Below are 22661 nucleotides of genomic sequence, written 5' to 3'. Positions count from 1 at the left end.
AAATGAATGAGGTTAGCAGGAATATGTCCGTGTGGACACACTGCTGATGTTGCTTTGTGATGAATCTTCATATGAAGGAACACATTTTCAGGTCGGAGGAAGGTGATTTGGATATTTTCTTGAGGAATCGTATCCACTGAAATGTGTGAGGGTGTGAAGGTGTTCCAGAAGGCCTGAGAGGAATGGACGCAGGGAAGCTCACAATATTCAGAAACTCCTTGGATAAACACTTGACACTTCATAATGTTGAATGCTACATGTCCAGACCTGGAAAGAATTCTGAATGTAGATTTAGCGTTGATTTGGCTGTACAGATTTAATGAGCTAAAGGGCCTCTTTTGTATAGTATCATGGTATGGTTCTACAATTCGTGTGTAGATTTATTTTGTGTAATGATGTTGTCACTTAAAGAAGGTTAATTTGTCCTTGGGTTGTTTTTCAAGGGATAGTCTAAAGGCAGATGCACAGAAGAATCTTGGTTTATGGGGAATTTCGGTGTTGCATCAAAATGTTTCACGATGGAAGGGGAGTAGGCAGTTCTCACAGTTCAGACGATGTAAACTTCAATAAAGGATTTATCTGAGTATCCCTGAAATCTCTTTCTGGATGTTGTTCCTTCCTGCCCGTAAGAATCATTGTTTGGATTTACGTTTTTGCCAAGGGTTCTGTTTGTAAGCTGTTACAGTATTGAAGTAGTTAACTAACCATAATTAGTGTGTCGGATCGCTTAAGTTTTCCAATAGTTAAGTTATTCAAAATTCTGCTTCCTCTTATTTCTGTTTGAACTGTAGTGTTTGAATCGATTCTGTTTTCTTCAACGCCAAGAGCTTTCACCAGTTGTGTTACACTTTGAGCACCCACTTCAAGACTGCCTTTAAAATAAGGAAAATTTACGGTTCAGGCTATCTTCTGGAAGTAATTCGTTGGGGGAGGGTGAGGTTGTGGGGTGCTGTCCTTGTTCAAAGCAGTTTGGGAGCTCGTCCAGGATGATTTTATAATTCAAATTTGGCTTCGAATCAAAGGTCGCCAGTGATAGCTTTTCGTGTCTTTTGTTTTCGGTATTGAATTCGGTTCCTTTAAACAGTGTTTTATATCATACGGACTCATTCAGCCACGAAGAGTTTTCTGGAGTTGGAAGAAGTAACTTCGGAGATTTTGCAAAACGTGAATAAGGCAACGCTGTTGAATTTGGCAGAGAAGTTGGAGTTGTGTTTGTCTTAATTTGTGAGGAAATGAGAGGGCATTACAGCAACTAGATTTCCAGGAAATGTCATCGGAATCTTTGGAAATGGCTGGAATTCATTTGAAATGCAACTGCTGGAATCTGAAAATGAATTGAAACAGCTTGAATTATGGCTAAAAGTAAAGGAAAGAGAAAAGGAGGAGAATGAAATTGTCCTTGCAAAACATTCTTAAGCAGTCAGCTCAGACCATAACTTTGCAATTTGTTTCGGTAAGTATACAGGTTGAAGCTGAAGGCCACAAAGAGAGAGTTTCCACACAGCTGCCTTGAACTTCTAACTAAGTCAGACTGAACTAATTCTGCTCAGCTCGAAAGCTGACCACAACCCTTTCATTGTACAGGTCAATTGTAAAACACGACCATTTTGGCCTGAAGTCTCATCTGTTGACATGTAAGCAAAACGCCTCTCAAAATCCTTTTCATCTCTGTACTATACCAGACTGATTCGAGCCCGGCCGACTTACGACTCTCTGAAAGTGTCAAGGACAGAGTACCCTTGAGGCAAGGAACAGCTTTTAAAAAAAAACAGACTAACTTCGCGACAATACCTTGAGTAAACCAAGCTGTTCAGTCTTTCATCTTACAATCTAGGTTTGTACAATGTATCATTGCATTACTGTAATATTTTGTTGTAGGTTCTGTGCCTTCTGTCCTACTTCCTGCCTCCTGTTTGTGTTCCTTTTAACAATGCAATTTGTGATTGATTGTTTGAATCACTACTTGATATCCTTTTGTTTATAGGCATTGCTATGAAGACTAATACTAAAGTAAGCATTATAAGAACGGATTATCTTTTAATTAGAGAACTGCCACCTGTTTGCGAATTGAGAAAACAGTTACTAACAACGTCAGCTCTTTCCATCGTCACAGGGTGGGACGATTGTCACATATGAGGCTCAAATCTCATAGAAGTTGTGATGCAAAACAGTTTGAAAGAATGACATCTTCCTTCCTTGTGATTGGCTCGCATATATAAAGCAGAAAGGAGAGATAAATCATTTTCTTCCATGTTGGATATCTTGAAACAGTGAGTTGATCAAATATCAGAGCTGTGTCACATAAATGATGAAGCCAAGGATTTGGTAACTAATTTTATCAAACACATCAAGACAATGAAGCAGTTAAGTTGTTAAGAGAAGTTATAGAGCCCGAAAATGTAAAAAGTCAGATTAGACCAATAGGCACAATGTTTTTCTTGTGGCCTCTAATGTTAAAAATTTTGCATTTTTTCACTTTGGGGCGCGGGGGATTGGGTTAGTGTAGTAGTTATACTGTTCAAAAACGCAGTAGGAAACCATCTGCACGTTCTGTTGTGAACAACCACAACACGAAGTTACAGATCGATCAGGGGATTAGGAACTTAATAGTAATGTTGCCTTGTATTGTAAGGAAGACGGAAGTAGAAAAAAATTATTCACAGACAAAAGCAGAAGTTGCTAGAAAAGGTCTGAGTATAAGTCATTGGAATGGAAACGTTAAATTTGGTTCTGTTCACCCATGCTGTTAGGCATGCTAAGCTTCGCGAGAAACTTCTTTTTTTCTGATTCACAGCATTCACAGTTCTTTCGGTTTTTGTTTCAGGAAATTTTATTGTTTGTGTGGAAGTGACAGATAGAGAACAGCTTTGAAGAATGCTTCCACAATCAATATGAATATTAAAGAAACTCACAGTTAATGTACATCATTTGAAATGTACTAATTGTCCCTCGATCAACATCTCTATCCAATAGAACAAGTATTGTTAGAACCAATAGTCTATTGCCATCAATGTCTTCTATTCTTTCCTTCCTTCACCAAGATTCCTTAAACATTACCCGATCAAAGATCCATTCATTGTTATCATCCTATTTGTGCAAACAATGCTATTGCAACAACCCTCACTTGAAAACTTTGTATTCGAAAAGTCACATGCATCTGAATATTCAATTCGCAGATTTGATTGCATAACCTTGTCTCCCAAATGACTTTAAATGTGCACCCCTTAAAAAAGCAAATACCCTTACATTCTGCTATCTATTTTCATTGTCAGACTTATTAGATCAGTAAAAATAAACTACAAGTTTGTGGAACTAACATATAAATCATCACTTCAGAATATTGGCAATGGACTTCACGTTCCACTGTGTAAACCTGCTTTTTAAAACATCTACAACGAAGCAAATGTTGAAGTAGCCCCTGATCAGAATGGTGTAATATGGTCGCCCATATGGCATATATATGGCTGCAGTAACAGAATTAAATTGCCTGTTCCAGCAATAAAGCAATGCCATAAGTTTGCACTTTGGTAACTTTGAGAAGGAGTTATCTGAAGGTAAAAGGGCCTATTTCGAGCAAACAAAAATCACAAGTTAATGAGAATGGAGATCTATACAAAATGTTGTAAAGTTCTGCAGAAGATTGTTTGAAAAGAAGTGTCTCAAAGCTTGTTTGTACCACACATCTTAAAAGAGGCTGGTGATGAGGGCGGAATTATGATTCATAAAAATATTGGAGATCAAATGCATTCTTTAAGCTGTGAAATGTGATTGAGTTTTAGTCTTGCCAGTTATAATTATATTGTCTTATTAGATAACCACGTCAGTCAGAGTATGCTATGGCCAAGACTAGACCCCTCAAAAAACTTTGTGAAGGTAGCCTCGTGGCTAACATTTTTTTTTACTATTTTCAATTGCATTCAAGTAATTTCGAAATAATCTAATGCCATTTCCAGCAAACCTAAATGTTAAGCTATTTATGTAATTGCTTTTCTTTTTCTACAGTTAAAGACAAACACAACTCCAGATTGTCTGCCAATTCAAAAGCTTTGCCTTGCTCAACTTTTGTAAAACCTTCAAAGCCACTTCTCGCAATCCCAGAAAACTGTAAGGGACTGAAAGAGCCACTACCACAAGTAACACTGTTTAAACGAACCGAATTGAAAACCCAGAGCTGTAAACACCACTATCTATTATTTATTGCCTTTGATTCCAACAACTGTACAACCAAATTAGAATTATAAAATCATCCTGGACGAGCTCCCAAGCTGTTATAGACCCCTAAAAAATAGTTCAAGGATGCAGCCCGGATTCTAAAGTTCTCGTATTTTAAAGGCACACTTGAAATGGGTTTTCCAGTTGTGATGCAATTCGTCAAAGAACTCGGCTTAGAGCAAAACAGAATTTATTTCAACACTATAGTAGAAACGTGAACAAAAGAAAAACAGAAGTTAGAATATCTCAACTATTGGAAGCCTTACCCGAACCAATAGAGTAACTACTATCAATCAGCTTTTCCAATACAGTAAAATCCTATAAACACACCCTTCGGTGAAAAGGGAAATTCTAACACAGGCAGGAGGGAACAACATCCAGAGAGAGATATCAGTGATAGTAGAAGAATCCTTTGCTGAAGTTTTGCAAAGCTCCAGGACTTCAAAATCTCGTGGCTGTTGCAGCAAAGAAGGAGAAAAAACTGAACTGTGAGAACTGGCCACAACGTGTTCATGGTGAAACGAGCAAACTCCTTAGACTCTTCAACACATCTGCCTTTACAATCTATCTTCAGAAAAAAGGACAGTTTAAAAAAATAACAGCATCGTCAAGAGCAGTATACAAGTGAAGTATAGAATGTTCAACGAACATTTATTGAGTCTTATTTTTCTTAGAACAATGTGCCCTGGAACCAACAAGGAAGCTGGCTATCTTGGATCTGGTAATGGGTAATGATACAATTTTATCATTAAATGAAAAAAGTCATTGTCAAGAAATCTTCAATATAGCATGATAGAATTTAATATTCAGTACGAAAGTGAGTAGATCGAGCTGAAGGCAACTGTTTTTGAAGTAAAAACTTTCATGTAAAGGTATTACAATCAAATGATGACAGATTTATATAAAATGAAATGGGAAGCTAGATTAGCAGGAGTGACAGTAGCATTCATTTCAGAAAGTGGTTTGTGAAATCAGTGAAAGTATATTACCATAAGGAGGAAATATTCTAAGAGACAGACAAATACACAATTGGTAACCAACTACATTAAGGAGAATATTTCGGTGAAAGAAAAAGTGAAGAAGTAAGCCTTACGAGGAACACCATTAAGGATGGGTTAAATTAGAAATCCAGCAAAAACGGAGTAAAAAGATAACGAAATATAGGCAAAACATGCTCCCAGGGCAAAATGATGATGAATAGAAGAACTAATAATAACAGCTTTTAAAATATCGGAACAAATAATGAAGAGAGAGGTCAAAATGAACTTAGCCACCAAACAACTCCAAAAAATGAACCTGGAAGATTATTTTTAAAAACAATGGAAGTGGAGTTAAGCAGATACTTGTCATCAGTCTTTATGGTGGAAGATACTTCAGAAATCCATTAATGCTAAAGAATATAGGGGCGGAATTAAGTACCATCACGATCATTAATAATATAATATTAGATAAACACATGTGGTTAAAGACAACAATTCTCCTGGCCGTAAGAGTGACGTGGATAGATGGAAAAGCAGCAAATTGTAAAGCAGCAGATGAGACGTTATGTACTTTCCATCCTCAAGTGCGTATGTGAAGATTGAGGTAGGAGGCATTGGATTCATTAAGTGATTTTACTGGTGCGATGAAGACTGTACCAGTAAAAATGGTAATGATCAGAATGGGCGTTGTGACCTACTAGACAGCACAAAATATACTATTTTGTGATTCCTAATCATCAGTTTGGCCTCAAAATGACGATCAGGCAGTAATAAATGCTTCTTACTTAATGTTATTATTTTCTCTCGAAGAGGATGAACAAAAGCAATCGAGTGCTAGTTGGTGCATCAACTGTTGGAGGAGATATGTTATATTGTTGATAATTAATGTCAATCATATTCTGGCAAAACAATTTTCACAAATATTGATTGAATCTTTTTTTATTGTTGGCAGTGGCATCACTGGAGAAAATGATCCCCACAGAGAAAGTTATAAATATCCTCAAGCTGAAGAAAGTACTTTACGAATCTCAGTGATAATGCATCCCCGTGAGGTGGACAGCTTCTAGCAAGCGTTAAATGAACAATAGCTAACCAAAGAAGTTAAGGAGATATTTTGGTGAAAAAAAAAGATGAGGAGGCCTTCTGAGAATCGACATAAAGGTATGGAGTGCTGTGAGCTGTTTTTGTCCCTTTATGATCAGAAGTACATTATTTCATTGAAGACTGCTCTGAGATCTTTCACGAGGATAATCTATCATATGGGGGGATTGTCTTCTGACTAAAGTTTGAGGGATGTGAAATTCTACTCATTACACTTCAGGACAATGACAGGTATCTCTTTGAAATGCATCTGTTTCTTGATGCATTTGAGGAGCAAAATGCTGAGAAGTTCATCGAAGAGTCTGCAACTAGAGAAAAGAAGGAGCTCAAAAACACGAGGAGCCAATTTACGATTGAATGCGCTCTCTCAGAGGTTTGTGAGCTTTTGGGAGGACATTGGAAAATGTCTAGCTACATTGGCGCTGAGCTGTTCATCCAGAGATCCAAATAACGTTTGGGGATTTAAGTCAGAATCCTGCGATGGCAGATGGTGAAATTTGAATTCAATAAATATCTGGAATTAAGAAATTAATGATGACCATTAATTCTTTGTCGATTATTGGTAAATCCCATCAGCCTCACTCATGTACTTTAGGGAACAAATCTACCACATTTACCCTTACTCGGTCGAGCCTACAAGTGACTTCAGACCCACAACAATGTGGTTTTCTCTTAACTGTCATCTGGGAAATCAGCGATGGGCAATAAATTCTGCCTAGCCGGCGATGTCCTCATCATGTGAATTAATGAACAAGAAACAATTACTGCATAGATCTTGGGGCAACAGTTCTTGTGTACCTTTAAGGCTGAGATATTTCATTTTTGATCAGAAGGGGAATCACACGTTACTGGGAAACGGCATAAAAGTAGAGATTGGAGGAGCTGCCTCGAAGGGCTGAACGATTTAGTTGTGTTCCAGTGTTATGGCTAACATGTTGTGGCTTCGGGGACAGAGTAGAACAGAATAAAAGAGAGCTCATCAGGCTATACTAACGAATATATGAGCCAACATATTCATCCATACAGGGTTAAGTAATTACAGTATAAACACAAACAGAAATACACAGGCATGAAACCACATCAGTATTTGCATTAAGAAATATGAACCTGACTGTATATGATTCGTGCAGCTTGTGTCATAAATAGTGATGAACAATGTGCAAGAAATGTTCACATACATTCGATATTTTGAAGGTGCCGGTGTTGGACTGTGGCACACAAATTTAAAAATCACACAACAGCAGGTTATTGTCCAACAGAGCTATTAGACTTTAAAGGGTTGAGGTTAGTAAGGAGGAACTAGCATCAATTCTAGAAGGTGTGAAAGCCATTTTGGCAGGGTTTATCCAAGAATTCTCTTCGAATTTAGGAAGGAGAAATCCGAGCCTTTGGATTGGAGTTTTGAGTCGTCATTGTCGACAGATTTCATACCAGAGGACTGGCTGATTGCAAATTTTGCGCCCTTGTTCAGGAAGGGTTGTAGAGATAACTGAGGTAATTATAAACCAGTGAGCCTTATGTCTGTTGAGGAAAGGTTTTGAGAAGGATTGTAAGAGATAGGATTTATAATCATCCATCAAGCAACAATTTGACTGGAAATAGTCAAAATGGATTCATTAAGTGAGGTAATGTCTCACAAAACTCATTGAGGTTTTTTGAGAGGATGACCAAGAATGTGGATGAAGAAAAGGCATTTGACGTGGTGTACATGGACTTCAGCAAAGCCTTTGATAAGATATCACATTGTAGGCTACAGGCGAAAACGTGAAGGCATGGGATTGAAAGTGATTTAACAGTTTGGATTAGAAACTGGCTTTCGGCAAGAAGGCAACAAGTCGTGTTTAATGGAAAACATTCAGCCTGCGGTCCAGTTGCTATTGGTTTACCACAAGGATCTGTTTTAAAACCATTGCTGTTTGTTATTTCTATAACTGACTTGGACGCAGGCATAAGTGGATGGGTTAGTAAGTTGGCCGATGATACTAAACTCAGTGGAGTGGTGGATAGTGAGGAAGAATGTTGGAATGTTGGATAAAGTGCAGGACTGGGTTGAAACGTGACAAATCTGTTAAATGCAGATAATTGTGAGGTGACTAACTTTGGTAAGAATAACAGGAAGGCAGAATACTGTGTCAATGAAAAGATTCTTGGTAGTGTGGATGTGCAGAAGGATCTTGGTGAACATGTACATAGATCCCTGAAAGTTGTCACCAAGGTTGATAGTTCTGTTAAGAAATTGTACAGTGTGTTAGGTCTTATTGGTAGAGGGAGTGAGTTCTGGAACCATGATGTCATTCTGCAAATGTACAAAATGCTGGTGCAGTCTCACTTGGACTATTGTGCGCAGTTCTGGTTGCTTCATTGCAGGAAGGATGTGAAAGCCTTGGAAAAGGTGCAGAGGAGATTTACCATGATGTTGCCCAGTCTGAATCAAAGGTCCGATGAGGGAAGGCTGAGTGTCTTGTGTCTATTCTCACTGGAGTAAAGAAAGCTCAGAGGCGATTTAATAGAGATATACAAGATGATCGGAGGATTAGGTAGGGTGGAAAGTGAGAATCTTTTTCCTAAGATGACGCCATCTGCTTGTACAAGGGAACATAGCTGAAAGTTGAGAGTGATTGATTCAAGATAGATGTTCGAGGCAGATTCTCTAGTCAGAGAGTGGTAATGACGTCGAATACCCTGGCTAGCAATATAGTTAACTCTGCCACATTAGCGGCATTTAAACAATCCTTGAATAAGAATTTGGACGATGCTAGGATAGTCTGGGGTGATGGGTTTACATTAGTTCACAGTTCAGCGCAACGTCGAGAGCTGAGGGACATGTTCTGCGCTGTATTGTTCTATGCCATACGTGTATTTGGAAGCCCTAGTTTTCGTTGCGCTGCTCTATCCCCTGATAAAGGAGCAGCGCCCGAAAAGCTAGTACTGCCAAATAAACCTGTTGGATTATAAATTGGTGTTGTGTGATTTTTTAACTACATACCTTTGAATACTTACGTTGCTTGTTAGTTGTCAAAATTGAAAAGGATATAAACATTGCATGATTTCATTAGAAATGAACTGAGTACTGTCTATTGGCTCTAATAACTATTTTACTTATTTTAACCTGAAAGAAGTGAAGTGCATTTTCCTTTAACTGATATTTTATCTCTGTTCGTTACCAACAGTATAATATTACTTTTGAAAACACAGATTTTTGGGTAAACGTAAGATATAATCTTTTTAATGTCCTGTTGTTTTTCCATCGGTTACAGTTTTCGAAGTTCTTAATTATGGTATTGAATATCCTCCATTTAATTGGCATGTTAGAATAACAGTCACATTTTGCTCTGAAAATCCCACATGTGCTGGCAGTGTCACTTTTTTAGAAGGATGATTGCATTGCAGAATCTTTCGTGCAGGTTAATAAAAAGTGAAACTTTTCTCAATTTGTGCAGTTTATTGGTTCTTCCAAAGTTTCCAGTCGATACAGCAAATACATATTCTCATTGGTGTCTTTAACATTCATTCATGCAGGCATTAACGAATCGTGTCAAATGAGAATCCCCAGTGTATGTTTAATGTTAAACAGTAAATATTTGTTCTCCAAGGCCTTATGCTTCTTAAGTGCACCAAACTTAATATTCTTGCCTAGCACACACACTGTGTGGTGTAACTTGTATGCCCCATCTAAGTTTTTCTTCCCTCCCTTTTATCTATATATCCTTGCTAACTATGATCTCCCTGTACTGCTCGTGAACAAGATCCTTCACTGTGCTTTGGTACATGAAACAATAGATCAACCAATAAATCAGATTGATCACTATTTATGTTCCTTTCAGAAATAATCACATTATATTCAGTGTGAAGATTAATTTTAATCAATAATTATTATAGAAAATTAGGCCTATAAACCTTTTAGTACATTAATTTTACAGCAGAAGAAAATGCATTTGTTGAAATTCAGGTCATATCCCCCAATAAAATCCATCAGCTGAAAGGCAAGTCAAACTTGACATTATGTTGCATATGTAAACATACATCTTCCCTTTGAATTATGAGTGTAACAAATAAATGCCAAGAGCTCACTGTGAGGGAAAGTGAATGAAGTACATTCCAATTAATGGGCATGTGAACGTTCCCCCGATGTTGTAGTTGTTTGTTTATTTCAGCTTCGAATAAAGTACCTGTTGCTGATATTCCATGCATTGTGGTGTCATGTGTACAACTCCGTGGAAATATTTGGGCTGTGGTTCACGTGCAGCAAGGAATCGCAGGATAAACACTCGTCGCAGAATGGAGTGGAGAATAGTTCCACCTCTGTTTGGCTTTAACATGAGTAAGCACTTGAAATGCCAGATGCAGCCAACAATGTTAATATGTGGTTTACATGGACCAGTATGGGGATGATGGGAATAAACATCTATAACTATGGGAGAGGGAGATTGCCAAACAGCTACTTGTCTGTCTTGACACATGGAGTGAGGACATTTTAAAGAGCTTCCAGTATTGCTTCAAGAACACCTGTCAAGCAAATGCATTCATCCTGACGTGGACCAATCAGGGGACTTCTTTAAACCTATTCTGAAAACGAACTGGAATTCTCTAAAAACACACATTTTTACTATCATTTTCGACTGAAATTCGTTGGAAGTTCAACAGTCATCAGAAAATACAAATGTCAAGTGATTATTTACATCAAAGCATCTCAGGGAGGAGTTGGGACAACTAAGGCCGTTTGCATAATTACTGACTATTGGGGGATCTGGTCAGTTGCAAAGCGTGGGTGCAGCGTTGCTTGTGCCAAAATGGCTGCACGAATATGAAAATGCAGGCTAGAATTATCTTCAAAGACACCAGTGCTGACAGAACAGAGAAGGCTACCTTCCTGGCTATGTTGTGCATTAATCTGAGCGTTCTGTTACAGTTTATTATGCAGCTATCAGCATTAAGTGTGAATTTTCATGTGAAGTTGCACAATAATGCATTGCACATACACCCAGAATCAGTCTCAGGGACGTGCTAGCCTCTCTACAAAAGCACTGCGTGAATCCTACACAGACATGTGGCACACTGATGGGAAGATAGTTCGCAGGAATCCTAGATTCTTGAGCATCTTTGATGATGAGTGGTGAATAAAGTATTTATTTTCTTTCGCAGGAAAAGAGAAATGAAATCTCAAAATATTGTCAAGCAGTGGAGGAGACATGGTGCTCTTACAATTCGCAAGTGCGTGCATGCAAATTGAAGTGGAGAAATGGAGTGCAATAAGTTATTCTATTGGTGAGATGAAGATGATGTTTCAGCCAGAATGCTGACTACAAATCAGTTCGGCTTCAAAAGACGACCAATGAGGAATAAATGTTTCTTGCTTAATGCTCTTTTTTTCTCCCAAAGGGTATAAACAAGAGCAGTGAAATGTAAAGATTGTGCTCAACTGTCCGAGAATATGTAAAACATTTCTGGTCGTTGGTATTTCAAACTCTGCCTAGCAAACTTCCAAGATGAAGCATTCTGAACCGAAACGTCAACTTAGCTTCCCCCGGCGCTGTCTGATCTTCTGTACTTTTCCAGCTCTACATTTTGTCGATTCTGATTTCTTCCATCTACAGTTCTTATTATCCACAATTACTTTGTTTACTGGGGGCACTAGTGCAGCAAATGGCCACTTACCAGCGAGCAAATTCCGAATAAGCTCAACAATGGAAGAGAATAATTGGCCGTCGTCTTCTCACCAAATCAATATTAGGAAACAATACTCACCTTTACAGCACAGTACTTTGGAGGTGTCTGAGTATTCTGTCACAGAGTTTAGACGTTTTCTAGCATCTGGGAAAAAAGAACCTCCAGCTCCCATGTACGTGAAGAATTATGGTGCCCATTAAGTTCAAAAGTGAAGTTCTGTTTCCAACTGTAGATGGGGAATTTCACTTTGCTAACGAATATTGCTACCGTTTGTAACTCATGAATTACTTGACAAAAGAAAAAAAGATTTAAATGATCTATTCATATATCCTTACCCTCTACATTTTAAATTCAAAATGTATATCAAACTCTACCACCATCGATGCTGATGAAAATACACGAAGCCTTAGTCAAAAAAATGAAACTAAACTGGAAACAAACTGGGGAGAGCTTGCAATGCTCGTGCAAGGGGATATGTGTTATTCCTGGTGCACTATTGAATGTGTATCAAAATAACCAGCTGCTGGAAGTGAGGATTGATTTATTTGGATGAAAAGAGCTAAGCTCTAATAAGAAGCACAAGACATCATTCAGAATCCAATCTTTAAAGATTATGCACTTTAGTAAATTAGTTTAGTATATATTTTACCGCATTTGTTAACTGAGATCGGATTTTAACCTGTGTTACAACGTAAATAAACGATACAGGAACTCAATATCAGAAGCATGAATCCGCTCTGCTGGAGAAAAAAATGTGGAATCACTGAAATGAGAAGCTGAAGTATTAGTATATTTCAGAATTCTTATATAGCGTGTCATTATAAAGTGTAACTGATATAACAAGATGAAGCTGCCTGAGATGGTGAAGAGTACAGTGAAGGACCACTTCTGTTTCTCTCTTTCTGTCTTTCTCTCTCTCTCTCTCTCTGGGTCACTTTGGTCCAATGCATTGATCGGTGTATGGAGTCTCCGAAGCAACTCGATTCGCTGCTTGAATGTATCTGACAGTTACAGCATTGACAAGTAAAATTAGAATGAATGGGAGTAAAAGAAGAAAAAAGGTTCTAATCCACCGAGCATGCAGCCACTGTTGGTGACGTATAAACTATATATTTTTTGTTACAGAACGAGGATATTTTGTTAATTTTGCATAAAGGTATCTGTGCGAAATATACACTGGAATTTTTCAGACAGGCCATTGTGAAATGATTCCTCCAACCCGGACTACTACTTTGGCCGTTCAATATTTAGTTTTAAACATCTGGCAACAAATGAAAGCAATTTAATCAAAGGTGAAAGCAACTGTTAACCATGCGGAGCTATCAAATGCTGCAGTCTTTATATCAGACCAGACCCTGGACGTCGTGGTGATAGAGAGGAAACTGGGTGCGAAGTAAGTTCCAGGAAGACACCTTAATACGACAGTGATAGCCATCACCAAGAGATCTGCCACCGCCATGGAGATTAGATAATTACTGAGACATGTGGAGAGAGCACAATGATTTCGAGACAGGACCACAATCACGGGCAGTTTAGATGGAAGAGAAGAACAAAGTACTACTGTACATTATGAAAGCTAAATAAGTCCAGGAGGGAGAAGAAGAATAGCAGGAAAGTCTGCCTGACAACAACTCATTGCATAGTTTTGAGATATGATAATTCGCTTGAAATTATCCTTTCAATTTATCTCGGTAACATTGTTTCAGAGTGAAGTCCAAAGTCATTGAAATGTAAATGCATTTGCAATGCACAGTGGTTAGCACTGTTGCCTCACAGCACCAGTGACCCGGGTTCAATTCCCGCCTTAGGCAACTGACTGTGTGGAGTTTGCACATTCTCCCTGTGTCTGCGTGGATGTGCTCCGGTTTCCACCCACAGTCCAAAAATGCGCAGGTTAGGTGGATTGGCCATGCTAAATTGAACGTAGTATTAGGTGAAGGGGTTAATTGTAGGGAAATAGGTTTAGGTGGGTTGCACTTCGGCGGGTTGGTGTGGACGTGTTGGGCCGAAGGGTCTGTTTCCACAATATAAGTAATCTAACTGTACACATTCATGTCCAAGCTGAAATATTTCTTTTCAGAAATTGATGCTGCAAACGTAGTTTAGAGTTTCTTTTCTTTTCGAGAGAAGGAAACGCATTGTATTGCCTACTTGAACAGTGGCAATCATTGCGTTTCGGACACAAATACAGCGCTGTTTTAAATGGAAACCTCATCTATTGGAGGCTAGGTTTGTCAAACCTTACTGTAGGCATTCTGTTCTTTGTTTGAATATTTAATAGAAACTGGCACTAGAATGAGGCCCCACTCTCTTTTCAGGGATAGTTTCGTTTACCCCTTTACTAAAAGTGTGAGTAGTTCGTCATTCAGAGTACTAGAACTATCTCTCAAGTGTCATGATTGTAATGAGATCAGCCATCACAGAACATGAAGACCATGATGAGGGCCGTTAATCTGGTTTAATGAGGATGCTATCGCTAAAAGAAAGAAACAGGAGTGTCAGAGGTTGGGTTTACTCTGAGAACTGGATGCGACGATGCTGAGTCAGTATCAATGACGCTCCATGCATACATAAACGGTGATCTGATGATGGAAATCGGCCTCTGAGGACTTATTTCAATCGAAACAAGAACAAGAATAATGGTCTACCAATGCAAATGTGTTTAATAGCTGAAGCCCACCTGGACTTCAGACAAGCAATGCAACTGTTGTTATCATTGGAAAATTTGGCAAGTGGAAGATATGATATGAAGGGTATGTTAATAGATGTGGACACAAACACCAGTCTGATTGTGCTTGGGGAACACTAGTTGAGTGAAGGCAATTGTGTAGCGCCACTCAGAAATGAGGAACCCCAGGTCAGCACGACAGTAAAAACGCATAGCAGAGGCAAGCCTTGTGTGAAATGCTTAAAAAAATCATCAGGTTTCGGCCAGCAAGCCAAAGTAGTTGCTGCCGAATGTGGACTTAAGACACCAAAGGAATCCCACTAGACCGACATTGATTAAGAGAATTCAGAGGTTGACATCCAGGGGATTGCACATCATGGAATGTGAATGCGCGTCTGGTTTAAAATAGTTATATTACATAGCAGCATTCAAGTTATAACCAAGGAAAGTAAGCATCTGGTTAAATGGTCACCCAATTCGAATGCAGGTCGATACCAGAGCGGCTGTTTCGGTGATCATAGAGTTATAGAGATGTACAGCATGCAGACAGACCCTTCTGTCCAACCCGTCCATGCCAACCAGATATCCCAACACAATCTAGTCCCACCTGCCAGCACCCGGTCCATATCCCTCCAAACCCTTCCTATTCATATCCCCATCCAAATGCCTTTTAAATGTTGCAATTCTACAAGCGTCCATCACTTCCTTTGGCAGCTCATTCCATACTCATATCACCCTCTGTGTTAAAAAGTTGCCCCTGAGGTCTCTTTTATATCTTTCCCGTCTCACCCTAAACCTGTGCCCTCTAGTTGTGGACTCCCCAACCCCAGGGAAAACATTTCTCTATTTGCCCTATCCATGCCCCTCATAATCTTGTAAAACACTATAAAATCCCCCCTCAGCCTCGGACGCTCCAGGGAAAACATACCCAGACTGGTTCGCGTCTCCCTATAGCTCAGATCTTCCGACCCTGGCAACATCCTTTCTTTTCTGAACCCTTTCAAGTTGCACAACATTTTTCCTATAGGAAGGAGACCAGAATTGCACACAATATTCCAACAATTGCTTAACCAATGTCCTGTGTAGTTGCAACATGATCTCCCAACTCCTGTACTCAATACTCTGACGAATAATACAAAGCATACAAACGCCTTCTTCGCGATCCTATCTCCCTGCGACTCCACTTTCAAGGAGCGATGAACCTGCACTCCAAGGTTTTTTTTATTCAGCAACATTCCCACGAACGTTACCATCAAGTGTATATGTCCTGCTAAGATTTGCTTTCCCAAAATGCAGCACCTCGCATTTATCCTAATTAAACTCCAACCGCCACTTCTCTGCCCATTGGCCCATCTGGACAAGATCCTGTTGTAATCTGAGGTAACTCTCTTTGCTGTCCACGACACCTCCAATTTTCGTGTCATCTGCAAACTTACTAACTCTCCCTCTTAGCTCGCAACCAATCATTTGTGTAAATGACAGAAAGTAGAGGACCTAGCACCGAACCTTGTGGTACTCCACTGGTCACAGACCTCCAGTCTGAAAAATAACCCTCCACCACCACCCTTGATCTTCAACCTTTGAGCCAGTTCTGTATCCAAATGGCTCGTTCTCCCTGTATTCAGTCTCCCATGGGGAACCTTGTCGAACGCCTTGTTGAAATCCGTACAGATCACATCTACCGCTCTCCCTTCATTAATCTTCTTTGTTACATCCTCAAAAAACTCAGTCCACTTTGTGAGACATGATTTCATACACAAAGCCATGTTGACTATCCCTAATCAGTCCTTGCCTTTCTAAATACGTGTGCATCCTGTCTCTCAGGATTCGTCCAACAACTTGCTCACCACCAACGTCAGGCTCACTGGGCTATAGTTCCGTGGCTTGTCCTTACCACATTCCTTAAACAGTAGCACCACGTTAGCTAACCTCCAGTATTCCAGCACCTCGCCTGTGACTATTGATGATACAGATATCTCAGGAAGAGATCCAGCAATCACCTCTCTGGCTTCCCACTGAGTTCTAGTGTATACCTGATCAGGTCCTAGGGATTTACCTACCTTTATGCGTTTCAAGACTCCCAGCACTTCCTCCTCTGTAATATGGGCAAAGTGGCACCATCCATTTCCCTATATTTCCATTCACCTATTTCCAGTATATATCTTCCATGACCTTTTCCACAGTAAATACTTTTGCAACATACTCGTTTAGTATCTCCCCAATTTTCTGCGGCTCCACACAAAGTCCGCCTTGCTGAACTTTGAGGGGCCGTCTTTTCTCACAAGCTACCCCTCTGACCTCAACGTATTTGTAAAATCTCTTTGGATTCTCCTTATTTCTATTTGCCAAAGCTATCTCATATCCCATTTTTGCTCTCCTGACATCCCTCTTAAGTATACTCCTACTGCCTTTACACTCTTCTAAGGATTAGTCTTTCACAAGTGTTGGACTCCAACAATTAAGTTGCCTAACACATTGACCAGAATGAGAAACGTTACACATGAAGGGAACAACTACTGTTCCGGTCTGTTACCAGAAGCAGCTGGTTCAACGAGCATTAAATGTCGTAAAAGGGTTAGGCCCAAGCATATTGGGGCAAATTTGTTGCGAAAGATTCACATAAGTTTGCTCAATATTTTGCGGTTAGAAAACAGCTGGCTGTGTGAAGTTAAAATAAAATTTTCGGAAATGTTTCAGGAAGGACTATAGATTATCAAAGAAGCCAAGATCAACTTACTTATTTACCAGGATGCCATTCCACTACTATGCAAAGCCTGTCCAATGTCATTTGCCTTTCAGTCGAAGGTAGTGGCAGAAATCAGCAGACAAATAAAAGGGGAAGTAATCAGTCCAGTTTGTGAAGCTTCGATGTTGGCTTCACCTTCATGGGAAGTTTAAACAAATAGTAAACTGCTTATTGCAACTGGAAAAGGACCCAATCCTTCGGTTCCAGGAATTATACTCAAAGCTGGAAGACGGATTGACCCTAACGATGCTGGGCATGAAACATGCAAACTTACAGTTATGTTTAGTGAGGATTTCCAGAAGTATGTTATAATTAAAAACCGTACGGTTTTGGATCAATATATGAGATTGCCATTCGGGGTATCGACAGCCTGTGCAGTTTTTTCAGTGGACAATAGAGAACATTTTATGAGTATACCCGAGTTTGCCATTCATGAATTACTTACTAATAAAAGTGAAGACCAATAAGCGACACTTAAAGAACTTGGACACAATCAGTAGTTGTTTCTCTCAGGCAGTCGTAAACCTTAGAAGTGAAAAAAGATGTTCCAGGAATACCAAGTAGAAAACATGGACAGCAGATTACACACGTTGCAAGACAGAGTGAGGGCGATCAATGGGGCCCAGGCTCTCACGTCAGTAATGAGCTTTGATCTTTCCTGGGGTGCTGAACTATTATGGCAGGTTTATGCATGACCTGGCCTCCGTCTAGCACTTTTGGATGAACACTTAGTCTTGCAAATGGTCACATAATCAAGCCAGAGACTTCAGAGAAATAAACAGCAGCTGTCATCTTCTAAGATGCTGCCACACCATGACCGCAAACAAGTTGTGATATCAGAGCAAAATGCCTCCCGTTTGACATCCGAGTAGCAAAACTTAAAGGGAGGCCCAATAGAAAGAGATGACCAAAAGCACACACGTTGAAGACTTTGGAAATGCATAGCAGAATTATACCAAGATAAAGGAGGAAGAATTAGTGGTCACATTTGCAGTCAGGGCATTGCTTTTATGGATGAATACTTTTAAAATTAACAGACCACAAATCCCTACGCATCTTACTTAAAAAAGACAAGGCAGTGCCCCCTATCACATCAGGCTAAATGCAACAGTGGGCTCTGAGACTAAGACGACTTGGAACATCGACTGAAAAACCTGATATGAATTGTGGATGCCTTCATCTGCCTCCTGCTGGCACATATACCACTGGCGGTACCACCACTGGAACAGTCTAAAATGGTATTAAGTTTTGTGGACCTAGTTCGAGTCACAGCTGACAATATCACAGTTGGTGCACAGAAAAACCCGGTTTTGGAAACACCAAAACAACTGGTGGTGATGGGGAAAACCAAATGGCTATAACAACGAGTACTGAAACAATTTTGGACCTGAACAGGCCAGATTACAATCGAGCACAGCATAGAGTTATGAGGGGTAGGACGAATTGCCCCAACAAACGTTTGCCACCAGGTACTAGCTGATCTCTAGCAGGGTCAGCCGGGGCTTTGCAAAATGGACGTGCAGGCGAGAAGTAATGCCTGTTGGCCAGAAGGAGGTGCAGACAAAGTTGCCCTGTGGAAGCAGTGCCTCGAGTGTCAACAAAGACACAGATTTCTGCAAGCTGCTTCACGTCCTTCGTGAATATTTGGCTTCAAACCTGGCCTCGGTTTATGTGCATCATGGAGGACCCTTCATGTGCTCAATGTTCTTGTTCATTGTGAACGTCCATTCAATGTTACTGAACGATAAGAGAATTCATTTGTCATCATGGGGACGATGGTAGAAATACTTCCCGCATATTTTGAATTACATTGAGTACCAGATGTGTGGTTCAGAGATCACGGGCCAATATTTAACAGCAGGAAATTTAAGTATTTCTTAAGATCGAATGGTATTCATTCTACAAAGACAATCCCATCCCATCCAGCATCCAATGGCCTGGTAGAAAGAACAGTAACAACTTTGAAAGCAAACTTAAAGAAACAACCTGTGGTTTCACAAAATACAAAACTGAGCGGTTTCCTACTTGGTTATTGGGCAACCCCATGTAACTACAGGGATAGCTTTAGCAGAAGTTCTAATAGGGAGAAGACTCCAGAACAGATTAAGTCTGATCTTCCTGGACCTGGGGCAAAGGGTGTAATAGCCTCAGGAACGCTAATGCTGTACAGAAGACTCCATTAAATGAGAGACACAGTTTACATCACGTATGAAGCAAACACGGGAATGGCCCTGCATGGTTAAGGAGAATGGTCGACATGACATCAGGTCCAGTGATGTACAAAGTTTGAGTCAGTGTGTCGGCCCTGAACAAGCAACGTGGACCATATGAAAGCTCCAAATAGCAAATGATGTGGCAGCAAAGCTCGTCAGGAATCATAGAATGACTTTCTGCCTCTTTATCAACTCATGGGTTCTCCCACTCCATCAAGCCTTGAAGGTACCTCAAAATCTGAGATGGAAATGGTGGATGCCACTTCCTCATGTCTTCGCTGCTAAACTGGAGAATTCCTTCCTTCTGCGATGACCGGCGCGCAAGAGGCGAGCTACTGTGCATCAGACACCATCGACATTAGAGACAAGGTTGGAGGAACATGATCAAGTGCTAAACCTCCCCATGACGAGCTACATAAAAGACGGGCTAGGTCTTGGACTCAGAGGGGAGCGATGTACTGATTGTGACTTGGTCAATAAGATCGACCTTATAAAGTATCAGTTCACCAATGGGGGAAGTTCAACTGTCATAAACAAGTAGTTTATGGCTGACAAATATAAACAGAAGTGTCAGAGTATCTGCTCACTCAGAGCTGGCTCTGAAGAAGATGGACCATTGTCAAGGATTCTCCACTTGTAAATAAGGGGTGACTTTGGGGCTGGTTTGCAGCCTCTATGGAGTTATTTCAGCATTGTTCAGGCGCCAGTAAATAATACAGCGTGTGAACATACGGTTGAATCAAGTTCATTTCTGAATGGAATGAAGATGTTTGGGCCAAGAACTATTCCCCGAGGAACTCTTGCAGTGCTGCAACAGAGCTGATAATGTTAATATGTAACAATCATAATACTTTTTTTACTCCGGAGCACCAGACCTGTGGGCAGCTGTCAAACAGATTCACATTGAAGCAAGTTTTCCCAGGATATCTGAAGTTGTAACTTCCATCTTTTTTACAGACTACTGCATGGTACATGGTTCAATGTCTTCTGTAAATTCTAACAAGCTGCATAAACTCATACCGCGTTACCACTTTAATTATTACGTTTTGAAAAATAACTAATTTAAATTGTGCTGATGATGTCTGCATGTGTCCACGGATCACATTTTTGAAAACAAAGGTTTCCTATAAAGATTGAACAATGATAATTATTCTAATCAACGACAAGATTTTTTTAAAAAAGGCATTATTATTGTATACACAAGAAAACACCACAAGCAAAACTATTCTGAATTCATCCATCTTGGAAGGCATATGCAAAGAGAAAATATATTTTAAAGGTTATCTAGCAAAACTAATGTCATTTACAAAATGACTTGCAAGAACTGCAATAAACAGAACATTGGACAAACAGGTGAAAAACTCGCCACCAGAATACATGAACATCAACTTGCGACAAAAAGACATGACCCACTCTCATTAGTATCTTTATATACAGATGAGGAAGGACACCACTTTGACTATGGCAGCACATTCATCCGAGGTCAAGCCAAACAGAGACACGTGTAAGAGTTTCGAGCAGCAAGGCATTCTAACCGGGACTCTATCAACAAACACATGGACTTGGATCCCATTTACCAACCACTGAGAAAAAGATCAGGAAATGACCAGGCCATTGGAGATGATATTACCACAGGAAATGACGCCACCTACCCAAGGAAACCTAAACACATGAACAAAATTAGGGACATACCACCAGTGCTTCTTCCAGAGGCTCACTGATGATGTCACTTAGTATGGTGATAAAATTTCTGAAATCGAACCTCCCAGCTCAGCGAGCAGATCCAGATTCTACAATAGATGTCCCAACACCGAAATGTTTAATAGCAATACACATGGGTTTACATTTCACCAAGTGCATGCCAAATACTCGTATGGCTCGGCCTCTGCTCCAGGGAAGGATGTCCCAAAGCATGGTACATTTTAGAGTCCAAGCAGATGCTACAATAACAGATAAGTGGACAGCACACAATAACAGACCAACAGCAATGTTCCTTGCCTTTCAGAGAACACTTCAGAGATGAAGGACAGTCAATGTTGGATCTTCAGGCCAACATTGTCCAAGGTGGATTTTCGGATACACAACAATGTAGTGTTGCAGAACAAAGGCTGAAGGCCAAGTTCTGTACCTATGTGGATGGCTTCAAATAGGGTCGTGGGTTCATGTCACACTGCAGGTGACCACACTATACAGTCACTCACACGCACACACACGCACATACACACATACTATCTCAAAAACTCACACTCACACACTTCTGAAGACCCTCTCTCATACACACTCTCACACTCACATGAACACTCACAGGCATATGCTCATTCATACTCGCTCACGCTCTCTCAAAAGCATGCAAACATACACACAGACACTCTCAGAAGCACAATCTGTCGCTCTTTCTCTCACAGACACACTCTCACACTCTTTCTCCCGCTCAGACACACTGTCTTTCTCACGCCCCTCCCCCCCTCCCCCCCCCCCCCCACACACACACACATACACATACAGATGCGCATGCACACAAACATATGAACCTCTAGGGTGAATTTGCATTTGGCGGTTTGTATTGGCAGACATGTTCTATTTTGTTCAAAAAGCTCACAATCTTTGGACAATCAGTTAATGTGCATTTTATACTTTCCAACTTGTAATAAAATCAGACTAACTTCAATTTAAAATGGGGCAGATGCTAAACAAGGCCTCACATCTAAAATGCATTGCCTGACCATAGCTATCACCTCTATTATACTGATAACTCACTGTTATCTTGAGGAAGCGACTTGAAAGAAATTCTGGGTTTTACATATTAAGAAATAGAAATCTGCACTTCTCTTCTAACTGATTAAAATCTTAACAGTCATATGGTGTTGTTCAATATATTCACATCAATTGTCTCACTTCTTACTGTGTTACCTATAAATTCTAGAAGTGATATATTCTTTTTCATTAACACCGAAAGAAGGAATGAGTCTCTGGAATCTTACATTTTCAAATAAAGCAATTCGATTTTAACCAGCGTTGTGTACTTTTTGACAATGAATAAAAATGCTGGGCATTGTTTGAAGATTGCGTAACTG

The sequence above is a fragment of the Chiloscyllium punctatum genome, chromosome 46, assembly GCF_047496795.1.
Source record: "Chiloscyllium punctatum isolate Juve2018m chromosome 46, sChiPun1.3, whole genome shotgun sequence".
NCBI lineage: Eukaryota > Metazoa > Chordata > Chondrichthyes > Orectolobiformes > Hemiscylliidae > Chiloscyllium > Chiloscyllium punctatum.
Note: the sequence above shows the minus strand (reverse complement) of the source record.